The sequence below is a fragment of the Amia ocellicauda genome, chromosome 11 (assembly GCF_036373705.1).
Source record: "Amia ocellicauda isolate fAmiCal2 chromosome 11, fAmiCal2.hap1, whole genome shotgun sequence".
In the NCBI taxonomy this organism is placed as follows: domain Eukaryota; kingdom Metazoa; phylum Chordata; class Actinopteri; order Amiiformes; family Amiidae; genus Amia; species Amia ocellicauda.
In genome coordinates, this window is record NC_089860.1 from 2884867 (window position 1) to 2901026 (window position 16160).

The window sequence follows — 16160 nt, forward strand, 5'->3', positions numbered from 1 at the left end:
AAGAACAGCTGAAGTGAATATAATATCCACCTTGTTTATTTCTCATTTTTTATTTCATATGCTTTTTAAAAGATGCATAATTCTTGCGAGTCTCTTTCACCACATATTTTCCTTTTATCTAAACATCTAGACTGTTAAAAAAATGTTCTATCAGTCCAAGATTCTTCTTGTATTTGAAAGATTTTATGACTTCTATGATTTTTATGACACTTTGACTGGGATTAAATTAAAACTTTGGCCCACCCGCTAATCGCAAAACTACAGAACTGTACTCAGTTGCGGCTTCAAGATGTCACTTTCTTCTAATCAGAAATGTAATGCTATCATGTACAGGTTTGTAGTTTGCTATTAGCGGGTGGGTCAAAGTTTTGATTTAATCTGGCCCTTTGTTCTGAACACTTCTGAATCACAAATTAAGTGCTCAGGCACAAATTAAATAGTGTAATGATATTTTTAACTCTATAGACTGAATCATTGTACAATTCAACACTTTTGAATGAATATTCTTTTTAAAAATTAATAAAAAGCATATTAGTCTAGACAAAATCTCACAGGAAAAAATCAGACAAATGGGAAAATTTGACAAAATTATGCCCCATTTCCACTGGCTGACACGTCTGGCCCCGGACGCTTAAATGGGTGTTTCCACTTTGCAGACAGACAGGGAAGACATCAGCTACATTATGTCGGAAGATATAATCTCAAGTGCCGTGAGGGATCATGAAGAAATTAGTTTTATTAGCAGCATGAAGTGAAATCCACGTACAGAAAAAATTACTGCTAACAGTTAATATCCAAATGTATTAAAAACTTGCAGTACACAGATTTCACAGGACCCTGGTGCAGTGCCATAACTAGTTAAAAATAAACTGGGATAATAAGGATAATAATCAGAGCGATAGCAACTGGTTTTATTAATATTTTATTAACAATTGAATGGTGTTTCAGGCTGTCCTTTTGTGAATGGTTTTCAGGTCTGTTGTATAATAGCCCCCACAGTAAATTCACCAGTGTTGAATTAACTCCAACAGTGTTAAAATTAACATATATTATACACTCACCTAAAGGATCATTAGGAACACCATACTAATAATGTGTTTGACCCCCTTTCGCCTTCAGAACTGCCTTAATTCTACGTGGCATTGATTCAACAAGGTGCTGAAAGCATTCTTTAGAAATGTTGGCCCATATTGATAGGATAGCATCTTGCAGTTGATGGAGATTTGTGGGATGCACATCCAGGTCACGAAGCTCCCGTTCCACCACATCCCAAAGATGCTCTATTGGGTTGAGATCTGGTGACTGTGGGGGCCAGTTTAGTACAGTGAACTCATTGTCATGTTCAAGAAACCAATTTGAAATGATTCGACCTTTGTGACATGGTGCATTATCCTGCTGGAAGTAGCCATCAGAGGATGGGTACATGGTGGTCATAAAGGGATGGACATGGTCAGAAACAATGCTCAGGTAGGCCGTGGCATTTAAACGATGCCCAATTGGCACTAAGGGGCCTAAAGTGTGCCAAGAAAACATCCCCCACACCATTACACCACCACCACCAGCCTGCACAGTGGTAACAAGGCATGATGGATCCATGTTCTCATTCTGTTTACGCCAAATTCTGACTCTACCATCTGAATGTCTCAACAGAAGTCGAGACTCATCAGACCAGGCAACATTTTTCCAGTCTTCAACTGTCCAATTTTGGTGAGCTTGTGCAAATTGTAGCCTCTTTTTCCTATTTGTAGTGGAGATGAGTGGTACCCGGTGGGGTCTTCTGCTGTTGTAGTCCATCCGCCTCAAGGTTGTACGTGTTGTGGCTTCACAAATGCTTTGCTGCATACCTCGGTTGTAACGAGTGGTTATTTCAGTCAAAGTTGCTCTTCTATCAGCTTGAATCAGTCGGCCCATTCTCCTCTGACCTCTAGCATCAACAAGGCATTTTCGCCCACAGGACTGCCGCATACTGGATGTTTTTCCCTTTTCACACCATTCTTTGTAAACCCTAGAAATGGTTGTGCGTGAAAATCCCAGTAACTGAGCAGATTGTGAAATACTCAGACCGGCCCGTCTGGCACCAACAACCATGCCACGCTCAAAATTGCTTAAATCACCTTTCTTTCCCATTCAGACATTCAGTTTGGAGTTCAGGAGATTGTCTTGACCAGGACCACACCCCTAAATGCATTGAAGCAACTGCCATGTGATTGGTTGGTTAGATAATTGCATTAATGAGAAATTGAACAGGTGTTCCTAATAATCCTTTAGGTGAGTGTATAATCCACACTCACCAGAGTAAAATTAACACTTTCAACAGAGTTGGCATTTTTACACTGCCTCAGAGTTAAAAGTTCTGCTCTAAGGGAGTTAAATAAACAACTCTTAAAAGTGTTTATTTTATTTTATTTAACACTGCACTACTCTCACCAGTGTTAACTCCATTAGTCCATTAAGTTGTTAAACCCCTGTTTACTCTGCTTTTTTCAATAAAACGATAATTAGCATTACCACAAGATTTGCTTCTATACACTCTGGATGATCAGAAATGTGTGCATGTGTATAATTGATACTGTGTATTAAAATCTAGCAGTCCTTTTTTAGAGAGAGAGAGAAAAAATATATATTGGTTAACAAATTACTTTTCAGTAAATAAATACCCAGACCCAATCAAACATGCAACCTGTTTTATTGGAGTAGTATTTTACATTTTCAAAATTAAAAACATACAAAATTTTAATACTTGTGATTAAATATTTTTAAATCAATTCTAAAATCACTTAAAACTTTTTAAAATCTTAACGTGATTTAAATTAAACCAAAAAATACATAAACTCAAAATACATGTGCAATAAATCATTCAGAGAAAATGTGTTTAAAAGGCAAACTGCCAAACCAACAAAAAATGGTCAAATGCAATTAAATTAACTGAAAATGCACCAGATAAATAAAAAAATTAAAACAATAAAATAAAGACAAAACCAAAACAATCTGATGCATTTAAAATTAAAATCATAACAGTCAATGCATTTGACAAAGAAACAAACCAAAACAACCAAACAACCAAACAAAACCAGTGCTTTTAAAATCAACGCATTTCATTAAAAACAATTAAAAATCATTTTAAAAGACAATCATTAGTCAGTAAAAGAATAAAAGATCTCAGACTCGGGCTCCAGCAGGGGGAGATTGCCGTCCCCAGAGGTGGGGTCCCATCACGGGATCCTAAGCTCCCCCAGATCTTGAAGATGCCAGTTCTTGAAGGCTTCCTCCTTGCCCCTCTGATGGACCCACATGGCCTGTTTCACTGCGCAGACGACACGCCACCAGCACCTCAGGGTTGAAGATGTAATTCCCCTGGCTGGTCCATAGAGGATCTGCTGGGCGGTCACGCGCACAGGAACGGCAAACCTGCGGAGGAACGGGAAAAACAGGAGCCAGACCCTGCAAGCAAAGGGGCAATCCCTAAAGATATGAGCCTCTGTCTCCCTTCCCAGGCAACCCTTGTAGGGGCAGGTGTCAAAAAGGGCCAGGCCACTTCTGTACAAGAACACTCGGGTCGGGAGACACTGACTCACGGCCATCCAGGAGACATCTTTCTGCGTGTTTGTAAGGTAAACGTGCATAGCGTTAGCCCAGATAAACCGGCAGGTTTCGGGAGGGAAATCTTCTATTCGACTACAGATGGTCTTGTAGTCCCAGGAGACCAGCGCGACTTTATGGAGGCCTACTTCGAGCGCAAAGGCTCGGAGCGCCCTGTAGAATGGCGGGGGGTCCCACGAGTGTGGCCTGGTGTTATCCATGGCGCAGAGGCCGAATGGTCTCAGGCTACTGGCATAAAACTCACTTTCTTGCCAGCAGCCTGGATGTTCTTGACCGCATATGCCAGCCCCTGCGCCTTAATAAGCCGCACAACGTCCGGGACCCCCCTACCTCCATCCAAGGTACCCTTCACCATTTGCACTGTTTTCAGCCTCTCCATTTTGCTCCCCCAGACAAACCAAAATATAATTCTGGTAACAAATTTTGCGATGTCCTTGTCTGGGGGGAAGACCATACCAATGTAGAGAAGTATCGGGAAGAGGATGGCCTTTATGACCAGCACCTTACCAGCCATGGTCAAGGTCCTTGTGCTCCAGCCGTGAATCTTCCTTTGGACCTTGGATAAGGCTTCCTCCCAGCTCCGGGTGCCCGTGTTGGACCCATTGATTGTGATCCCCAGAACCTTGATGGACAGCTTCACAGGGAACACGGTCAGCGGGCCCCGGCCGACAGGCCATGCCTTGGAGAGGTAGACCTCGCTCTTGGCCTTATTGACAGCAGCCCTCGTCGCCCTGCAGAAGCCATCCAGCAGTTCCTCAACCCTGCAGACCACGGCCACGTCGTCCATGTAGGCCAGGGCTTTCAGTTGCTCTCCGCCGGAACCCGGGAGATGGAAACCTGGCAGATCGCCTGCATGAACGGCTCCAGACAGAGGACGTACAGCAGGGCCGACAGGGGACAACCCTGTCACACCCCCGACCTGACTGGGAATGGTTCGGTCAGGTGGCGGTTCATGAGGACCCTGCTGCTTAGGCCACTGTAAATGATCTTGACTCATTTCCTCAGGCCAAGAGCGAGACCCATCCTCTCCATAACTAGCTGCAGGTATTCGTGGCCCACTCTATCGAAGGCCTTCTCCTGGTGCAGGCTAATAAGTAAGTTCGAGTAGGACACGACATCCCTGAGCAGCATGGCGTTGTTGGCCACCGATCTCCCCCGGGCACCACAGACCTGGTCGGGACCCATGACTTGAGGGAGTGGCTGCTGCAGGCGGAGCTTTGGCCAGTATCTTGTAGTCGGTGCACAGGAGGCTGACCGGCCTTCTTCTTATGAAGAAGAGAGAGGGTCCAGTCTACCCTCTCTGTACACCGACCCCAAGACCTGGGCCAGATCTTCCTTAAGCACCTCCCATCTTATAGATCTTATAGAATTCAGCAGGGATCCCATCGGGACCCGGTGTCCTTCCAGAGTTAAGACTCTTTATCAGACTCTTTATCACCTGGGAGAGTTCCGTGGTGGTGATCTCTGGATCCTCCTCCACCTCCTCGTCCCCCTCGTTGCCGGACTCTAACAGGGACAGAAAGTGATGGATCAGATTTTGATCCACAACCTTCTGATCATACAAATCCCTGTAGAAGTCCCGCACCACTATCTCAATAGCCTCTCTGTCCTCCATGATGCAGACCCTGGAAAGGACATTGATCTTCTCTTCCTCCTCCCAATAAATAAACATGCAAACTGGTCAGGTATATACAGGTAATGCTTACAAGCACCACCACAAACCGATAAATAGCCACACATTCTGGTCTGGGGTTGACTCAAAGACATGAGTTCTGAGTTAGGGTAGAAAATTTTGACAACACAAATATAAATACATTGGTGGGTAAAGATACATTTTACCCTCAAACAATAATTAATGTACAATAATTAATATTTATACAATTATTAAAAAAAAATAAAACCATAAAAACAATTATTCAGGAAACTACCACAATGCATTGTGGGTATGGTAAATTATTTGGTTTTACACCAGTACAGTGTAAAATCAACACTCTTTAATTTGACACCCAGTATTAACACTGACTGTCAAGATGGTTTAACTCTCAAAGTGTCAAGTGAATCTTTTTAGTGTTGAAACAACACTGATTTTAACACTACATTATTAACACTGGGATTTCAACACTACAGATTTTGCTGTGTAGCTGCTGTTACTGTATGATTAATCATAAAATGTGTGTATTTTGTAGTAGACTAACTTGCCCTGGTTAAGGAAATCTAAGTAAATGAAAAACAATACGGCAAAAAGTGTCATTTGCAGTTACAAATCTGTAGTAAGAGTAATAAGTTAAGGGAGTCAAGTTGTGCTTTTTAAAATACATATCTACTAGCACATATCTTGATGATGATTACAATAATATCTATAACAATAATTCTAAATAGAAAATATATTTTTTTATTGTTGCACATGGAATCGTTTTATTAGGGTAACGTACTGCTTGTCTGAATACAATGTTGTCTATACACGTTTAGCTCTTCCTAATATCTCTTAACAGAAAAGTGTATGTCACTGTCTCTGATCATGTAAAGCATAAAGAATAAAATAGACCTTAAAATAAAAAGTCCTTTCCACATCAGGCTCTATCACTCGTAGTGTTGTTTTCGGTCTTTGATTTTAAAACGAAACACAAACCAAACCCACAATGGCTCTGCTCCTCCAACAACAGGGGACGGACTTCACAATAGTCTAGTTTTACAAAAAGCTCTGGCACGGCATGGCACGGCACGGCACGGATGCTTAAGCCAGTGGAACCGAGGCATTAGTATAACATAAATGATTAACTGTTTTTAAAATACCAAACTTGAAGGACAGCATTGGGAATACAACACTTTGTCAATTAGACATAGTTTTAAGACTATCCTTTAACCTGACACTATCCACTTTTTCTAAAAGAATATATATGCTTGAGAGATGTTTGTATTTATTTCTTGTGGATTTTGTTACAGTATGATGCATAAAATGGAAGTATAATTGATGTGTTCATCATGAATTATGTACTTTACTATAATATTCAGTGTAGGGCATACATATTGTCACCCTTTTTGTTATGTTAATAAACACTTAGTCTTGGAACTATATATATAAATGTTTTGGCTTCATGGGCTTCCAAGCAGGGAACCTCCCTTAATCCATCCAAGATGACTGGAAACGGGGTAAAATGCTTTAGTTTTTATTTGGAAATCCTCAAACCTACTGTTTACTGCTTTCAAGTAAGTTATAGGTGCCAGTGTCTGGAGCTTGCCATAGTTAAACAGTTAAAAGACCCTACTTATTAGCTGCTGGTTTGTCACAGATTTCCACACATCTCGTCTCAATTAGTTCTCACAGCTGTCTTTAGATTTAGAGGCAAATGTACACTTGATTACAAGGCGTAATATATTCATGGGAGTAACTGAGATAAAATGCCTGTGAAACCTATTCATTGTAGTATTTTTTTGCAAATGGATATTAAACTTTTATATAAGCCAATATTTTAAGTTTAGTTTTTCCTTCTGGTGATTTCTTCAATATCTCTTATCCAATGCAGTCATTGTTGTGTGTGCATTTGTAAATATAGAATATAGACAGTGTATACTGCATATAATGTTAGCTGGCCTAATCAAACAGTAGTATCCTGCAATGTAAGAATACAAATGGCTAAAATGGCAATATGTCACCCAGCTTCATTCACCTTTTTCAACAAAGAACAGTTGTGTGCAGATTTATATCATGTTCTTCATGCATGCATTTAATATAGACACAAATGAGGGTCTTCTGGCGTATATCAAGTGTATGGTGAGTAATCCAGTTTATTCTGCTATCCCGAGATAATGCTTGTTATGTAAAATATATTCAAAATACAGTTAACTATTACTTAGGTAAAAGCTTACAAAACTGAACCCATGGAACTCATTCACATGCTTTTACAGTGCTGCAATGCAGGGGTGTTTAGTTCAAGATGTTCAAGATTGAAAGAGTTAAAATGGAAGCATCAGCATGCTTGCTTTAGTTTTCAAGTATAATTAATTCTTTGATTTTTACGCTCAGAAATTTCAATTATAAATACAACTAATCATCGATTGTACACTGTGGATGTACACAATTAAGTATTAACCACAACTCTCGCTGTTTTTCAGATTAGAACTTTAACATAATTACTTTCCCATTCTGCCAGAGTGGAGTATCTTGCATGACTGCAATGTATACTACGTTTTCTAGACAAAAAGTGGGTTTGGATAGCACCTTTTAGGCATTTAAACTGGCATGTAAACAGGATCATTACATCCTAGACAATTACAGTCCTTCATTTTATTTTTGGCTACAACACATTCTATTAAAATGGTTCCCACAATAAGCCTGCACATAATCGCTTCACATAAAATTTAGATTCAGCAGAATTTGGGAAATTGACACTATAACAAAACCTTTACATTCACTAATCCAATTAACACTTTGTTGTGGGTTCCATTATTGGATATGGTGTCCGGGAGCATCTGCAGAGCACTGAATTATCTTGAGGCTGTTACCAACCTCTATAGAATATCCCATGAAAACAGATTTGATTTGGTATTTTTAATCAATCCAAACCCTTGACTGTGTCTTGCTTACAAAAATATTTCTCTTGTAACGTGCAATGGCAGAATTAAAGATCTAAACAAGGGGCTCAATTTTAAAAAGATTTCAAGATATATTCTGTAACCCGTTATTTGAATGCAGATCTGTGTTGTCATAACATTGTCATAATGCTATGACAAATGTTATGAGTGTGTTATGAACAATTATGAACATGTTATGACGAATGGAAAAGTGATGAATGCTGTTATGACACATTATGTAGGCTTTATAAAGGCATTATGTTGCCAAAAAATCTTAAAAAATTGTATCTTCTATGTATGGCATTATCCTTCAAGAAATATGTTAATCTCTCTTTAAAATAACAACCATTACAAAGATAACCATAAACACAAAAAACAACTTATGTTGTCTCACAGTGATAAAGTAAGGAAGATATGGTTTAGGCGACAATAACATAAAAAAAAGTTGGAAAAACATTTATTTGCAGAGCATAAACAGACAACATGCAAATAGACTGACATTAAATTAAAGATTACTGTCTAACTAAGCATTCTTTTCTCTTCAATCATAATGAGGAGAAATTAATAACTTGAATATTTTCATTCAGAATGACTAAGTTTGCTCCATGTAACCGCGTTTTTCAGAGTAACGTTTCAGCTAGCGGCTATGTTACAAACAAGCTGCTGTTCAGCATGAAGGTGAAATAATCGACAGTTATAGGTAACTGAAGTGACACAATCCTCAATCAGAGGAGAATGTGGTGTTTCCACTCAACTGGTGAAAACTCGAGAAGGTCCGAGGTCCGACCACAGCGACCTCTCAACTCTGGTCCAGACCTCAGAAACTGTATGTACATGAACACTTTAATACTTTTTTTATTTTTTTTGTCTTTATTTTTATTTTATAAGACATAACTGTATAGGCTACTTAGTGGTTAACATACTTAATCCCTTCCCCATTATTGTTCGGAATAATAACAGTAAACACATTATTATTGTAGCGACCTAACCTTGTAGTGGTCGTTGTTGAAATAAAAGCAAAAGAAGCAGAAGTCTTCCAAAACAAAACTGGTGTTTATTGGTCTTTTCAAAGAGGTACATCCACTTTCCTCCTTTCGCACTAATATCCACATAAACTACTTATACATCTTTCCCATTAACTCCAACTCCACTCAGCTCCCGGTGCGTCACCACACCCTTATATATCCACCTATCTGGTGACTCCCTCCCGTCCAATCACGGCTCCCCGGCTGCACCACCAGGAGACGGGGGGAGCCACACAACCACAATTAACCCAAACATCCCTCCCTAACCCAACAAAACACCCCACAAGTAACACACATTCACACTCATGCAAACACACACACAGACAGGCAGACAGTGTCCGTGAATTGACCCACCCACCCTGCATACACACTTTTACATCCTCCCCCCACCTAGGACTGCCCTACTGGCACATACACACAAACACCTGCCAGGATCGCTACAATATTATTAATATCATCATCATTATAACAGTAGGGCTAATAATAATTATAATAGTAATATTATATGTTTATGATTATTATGATTGTAGTTTGGATATGTGCAAATAAACGGATTTTAGACGATGTGTATGGAGTGAATTCACTGTCAAAATTAGCGAGCACAGAAATACAACTTGTACGTTCAAAACTACACTTACGGTTTTTATTTTACGCTTACAATTCAAATATGCCCTCGTTCAATATCGTTTACATATCTGCAGTTCTCGCTGTGCACTCAAGCTTCTTGGATGTTTAAAATGACATTAAAAGCATAACTGTCTTGTCTTTTCTAAGCCCTATTGTATTGTAGCCAAGCTGCATTGTGCTTAATGTGGTTTACTGTACTTAAAACTTAACAATTGATATCCAAATTTAATAAATGACAAGACTGACGTGACGTTGATATTGACTGTTAAGTTAAACGCCTCTTCATTTGTATAGGCCTGGTAGGTGGGGGTCTTGTCGTTAGTAAAGCTAGGATCTAAGTGCTTTACTTAATAACCAATTACCACAAATAAGCTTTCAATATGAAGCACAATTCACACTTCGCTACAGCAAGGCTTAACAAGATACTTCTGCTTTTAATATCAATTTGAACATTACATATTTTGTCTATCAGCCTGGGTGGTGCCAGTCTTGTTAATTATAAAGTTTGAATATAAATAGTTATATTTTAAAGTACAGTAAAACACGAGTTCAACATTAAGCGCAGCTACGTCTGGCTAGGGCTTAACACGACACTTTAAACATCCAATCCTTTGTGTAACAGTTTGGAAAGTGTCAGTCTTGTCATTAAGCCATGTTAAGCTTTTTTAGACTGTCCCTCTCCTGCCGTGTGGTCAGCCATGTGTGATGAGAATGAAGATCGATAGTGCGATGATCATCTAGGATGCCTGCTCTACGTGTTGTTTTTGAGTCGGTGTGAAAACACAGTCAAAAAGAACTGCGAGCGCGTAGAGAGAATCTTGAGCGCGCAGACAGAACTGCAAATGTGTCCGCTGCTTTGATTCTGGAACACTGATGAGAATTGGAAGAAGCCCACAGAGTCGTATCGTGTCAGGGAATTCATTTCGACAAACAATATTATTTTTTGTCAATGAAATATCGGGACCCCCCCAAGTTCAAAGTTTTCTCTCTTACGGGGGTCTCGGACCCCCCCAGCTCCCACTCAATTCGAACACTGGTCTATGATTTCACAGAAGTCATAGCAGGGTTCATCAACAATTGGAAATTCCAAGTGGGGAGAGTATAAAAGAAAAAAGGTAATTCTAAACTTATACATATATAAATACAAATGTAGTTTGGGATGACTGCACCAGTATAAATTCTATCAGATTAAAAGTTATATTTTGATTGGGGTCTGTGAAGAATCCTCTAACCTCTAATCCTCTATGAATGTTACACTACTAATACCATGGCAAAATATCCCCCAAATCTGTATTCTGCAACACGATTCAGCAAAAAATAAAAATAAAAACTCAGCAGTTTTTCTCCCAGTCTGAAAGCAAAATAATTCAACCGGGAAGAATTTTGCTATCCAACCATTTTGTATTGACTTGATGAGATCCTTGCTTATACATTCTTCAGTGTGTCAGGATCTCAGAGCTACATAGCTTAGGCCTCTTTTAGGCCTTGATTTTCATGTGCCTTGGCTTGTCTTATGTAAGAGATTCTACTATATCCATTCTGTCTGTACAGTGGAAAAAACAGCTTATTGCTTACAGAAACTGCAGTAAAGATGTACAGTGCTGGTAAAACAAATTACTATTACTATTAGAAATCCATACAAATGAAATGTTGCCTATTGTTCATGCACAGAGAGAAAATATATTGATACTGAATGTCATTTTACATTATGTTTTGCTCAGCAATGTGTCAGTGTTCGTTTCGGTTATGTTTTTTAAGAATTTTTTCATGACTTATTTGTATAATTCATTCATTCGTTTGCTTTTCTCTTTATTCTTGCATTTTTTTGTTGTTCTTTTATGTCTTAAACATTAATCATTGTTTCCTTCTTAACAGATATTTTGTGGGAGTAGCAGCCTACTATGGAGTAAATATTAAACCTCACTCGTACTCAATAAAACATTATGTATATTCAGCCTATATCCTATATAAGGGAGGTGTTTCCATGCATGATTAATTTGGCATTAGTTTAAAGTTTTACATGCAACAGAAAAGCTGGGCTGTGTTCCTTTACATTGTACCAGGAGAAAATGCAGTCACCAGTGAACAACAGCTTATTCCAAATGGGGTATATCCAACAGAAGGACAAATGTAATGCCGGCCAATATCCATTTATATTAAGTTAGCATAAATATTCTAGTTAAAATAAGTCAGCATAACAGCAGTTCTCAAGTAGAGCATTCACTGTTGTAACTCACATCAGATACCTAGAAATCAGTATAAGTATACTTTCTTACAGTATATCTGTACCGTAACACATAAAGTAACCACAGATTGAATGTGTATTCTAATGTATTCATTTTGTAATCAAAGTTCAGACATATCAGTACAGTTTCAATAATTCATGCATCTCTCTCTATATGGACTGAAGGCAACTTTTCAGAAACAAATACTGCATCGAATGACACTGCTGTCAAAGCGGCCTTAGCATAAACATAATATTGCTGTTATGAATATTTACATGAATAGGTAAACCATATGGAGACGTCTGGATGTTATTTATAGAATATTGTTAATTATGTATTTTGTAGTGATGAACACTGAGTTTCAAGCGATGACAATAATAATTGCAATTGGCGTTTATATCACAAAACCATGTCCAGTGCTCAGATTACATCAACAGGCAATAGAAAATTAAACAATTGTAAACAGTTGTGGCTTATTATTTAGTTGATAGTTTCTTCTAATGATAAATGTTAGAACATAAGAACATAAGAAAGCTTACAAACGAGAGAAGGCCATTCGACCCATTGTGCTCGTTTGGTGGCTATTAATAACTAAGTGATCCAAGGATCCTATCCAGTCTATTTTTGAATGTTCCCAAATTGTCACTTCAACCACATCACTCGGTAGTTTGTTCCAGATTGTGACTACTCTCTGTGTGAAGAAGTGTCTCCTATGTTCTGTCTTGAATACTTTTAAGCCCAATTTCCATTTGTGTCCCCGGGTCCGTGCCCTCCTGCAGATCTGGATAAGCTCCTCTTGTTTGATGTGGTTGATGCCTTTCATGATTTTGAAGACTTGAATCAAGTCCCCACGTAGTTTCCCCTGTTCCAGGGTAAAAAGGTTCAGTTCCCTCAGTCTCTCAGTAGGACATTCCCTTCAAACCTGGAATAAGTCTGGTTGCTCTCCTCTGAACTGCCTCTAGAGCAGCGATATCCTTCTTGAAGTGTGGTGCCCATAACTGTACACAGTATTCCAGATGAGGTCTAACTAGTACATTGAACCGTCTTAACATTACTTACCTTGTTTTAAATTCTACACTTTTGACAATATACCCTAACATTTTGTTTGCCTTTTGAATTGCTTCCACACATTGTTTGGATGGGGAAAGTGAGGAGTCCACATGGACTCCTAGGTCTTTCTCATGAGTTATTTCTTCCATTTCTATTCCTCCCATGGTGTAATTATAGTGGACATTTTTGTTACCTGCATATAATACATTGTCCATATTGAATTTCATCTGCCAGGTGTCAACCCACACCTGAATACTATCTAAGTCCCTTTAAATAACCTGTGCTGCCAAGATTTAATCTGCTGAGCCACCTATTTTTGTAACATCTGCAAATTTGACAAGTTTGCTAACTATCCCAGAGTCCAGATCAGTAATATAGATAAAAAAAAGCAAAGGCCCTAATACTGATCCCTGTGGAACTCCACTAACAACCTCACTCCAGTTAGAAGCAACTCCTCTTATCGACACCCTCTGTTTCCTATACATCAGCCAGTTCATAATCGATCTACTTGCATTACCCTGCATGCTTACAGCTTCCAATTTGATTATCAGTCTTTGGTGTGGAACCTTATCAAAAGCTTTTTGAAAATCTAAGTTTACCATATCATATGCTTTCACATGATCTACAGCTGCAGTTACATGTTCAAAGAACTCTAATAGATTAGAAAGACATGATCTGCCTTGTCTAAACCCATGTCAGCTATCTTCAATAATATGTTTTTTATTAAGATGCTCCTCTATTTTCTGTCTAATAATTTAATGTAATGCAGGTGAGACTGATTGGTCTGTAATTTCCTGGCTCAGGTTTATCACCTTTCTTGTGGATAGGTATGAATTAGCAGTTTTCCAGTCAGCTGGCACATCCCCTGTTCTAAGTGTCATTTGGAATATTTTAGTTAGTGGCCTATAAATAGTACTGTTGGAAATATACCATCTGGCCCAGGTGATTTGTTTGTTTTTAATTCTGCTAGTCCCTTTAGTACCTCCTCATCATTTGAGTTTGACTAGACTGATTGTTAACCTGTGGCATGTTATCTTATGTAAACACCTCTGTAAAATACTAACTTAGAACTTTTGCCTCATCTTGTTAGTCTTCTAAGATACTTCAATTTTTAGCCTTTAGCTGTTTCACTTCATTTTGTATTAACCTCTTGCTGTTATAGTATTGAAATAACCTCTTTGCATTAGTTTTAGCTCAGAGAGCAATGTTTCTTTCTAGTTCCCTTTGCTTTCTTGATCCCTCTCTTAACATCTATTTGGAGTTCTATATATCCTTTGTATTTAATCTGTATCCAGTGTGCCCCAGTCTAACTCTTCTAAGTGCTGCCTCATACATTCAATATTTGCTTTTCTGAAATTGTAGATCATTGTTTTAGACTTGGTCCTTGTTTTTTGAACGTATGCCTCAAAGCTAACTATTTTTCCTTTTCTGCGGTTATGACCTACTGTAACCCAGCAGTTCTCTACACTTTCTTGCTCTAAGGTCTCAATTCTCCTAGGTTTTGGCGTGCACACCATCTCTCTTATGGGCCGATTGAACAATTCTTCCATATCACTAATACAGTGCAGATCAACAAGCTGAGCCTCAATATCACGGACCTTGATTTCTAGGACTTCAACATGCTGACAACGGTCACAAATTAAATTTTCTTGTATGAGTTCATCCAGAAAGGCAAGTCATTCTGCAAACCTGACACTGTAGTGGCCACATGCTTCTAAATTTAGCAATTTTTGTTTTTGTTTTTGGTCTTTTGGTTTCTGTCCCCTGGTCAACTGCTTAACTTTGTTACAGAGAAACAGCACAGCTGAATTGACAACTGAATTTACTTAAATTAAGGCAAACTACAGACAAGATTAACTTCAATTAAGGCAAAGTTAAAACTCAGGAATGCTAAGACTGTCTGAAACTAGGAATACAACAAGATGGCTGCCTTTTCACCTGTACTGCCCTGTGTCTGTCTATGGCAACTTGTACATCCTTCTGTTAGTTTCACATTAATTCTTAATTCACAAATTACACCTGTGATTTTATTTTAACATTAACTATTTAAATCATTGTTGAAGCCATTAGAGAACCATCTAATACAAACAATAATCCATCCATCCATTTTTGAAACCGCTTATCCTGGTGAGGGTCACGGGGAAGCCAGAGCCAATCCTGGCAGGCATAGGGTGCAAGGTAGGGTTACACCCAGGACAGGATGCCAGTCCATCGCTGGGCAACACACACACACATACCTTACAGGACACTTTAGTGAGGCCAATTAACCTAACCTGCATGTCTTTGGACAGTGGGAGGAAACCAGAGTGCCCAGAGAAAACCCACATGCAAGAACATACAGACAGGCCCCCAAGCCGAGATGCGAACCTGTGACCCCGGAGCTGTGAGGGAGCAGCCACCATGCTGCACAACAACAACAACAACAACAACAAAATAGTCTATGTCATTTTAATATTTCATAAAAAGTAATGTCTGTTGATTTTTTTTTTATGACGTACAAACAGAAATGGAAGTGAAAATGACATTAATAGTTTAAATTTACTATAGTCATCATTGTCGTCAAAATTTGGGTTGCTATTGAAGTAGAGTGGCAGCATTCCAGACATTTTTTCTATGAGCCTTGGCGTTATCCCAAATGTATTTGTTTATTAAAGTATATTTAGGTACTGATCTGAAAAGGATGATGTTGAATACAACGTGTAAATTACACTCAGTGATAAATGAAATTAAACATTCAAAATAGATGTATTGGTGCAGTTCATAGACTAAAGCAACAAATTAAGAAAAAGGACATTCTCTGCCACACCAAAACATATTTTTTACGTGTTTTTCTCCGGCAAACAGATTTCTAGGAACCTTGGTGAAAATTATAATATAGAGAAAGTGGGTAAGATAACATGGCTTGTCAGTTTTTATAATGCATTAACAATTCCCTAGTTCAAAAAAACATTTCATACTTGCAAACATCTACCCAATACATGTGTGCCCCTTGACTTTAAACAAACCATCTTGATTGTACAGGAAGAAAAGTGGTCAAGTGCCATATTTCTGTAATCAATCT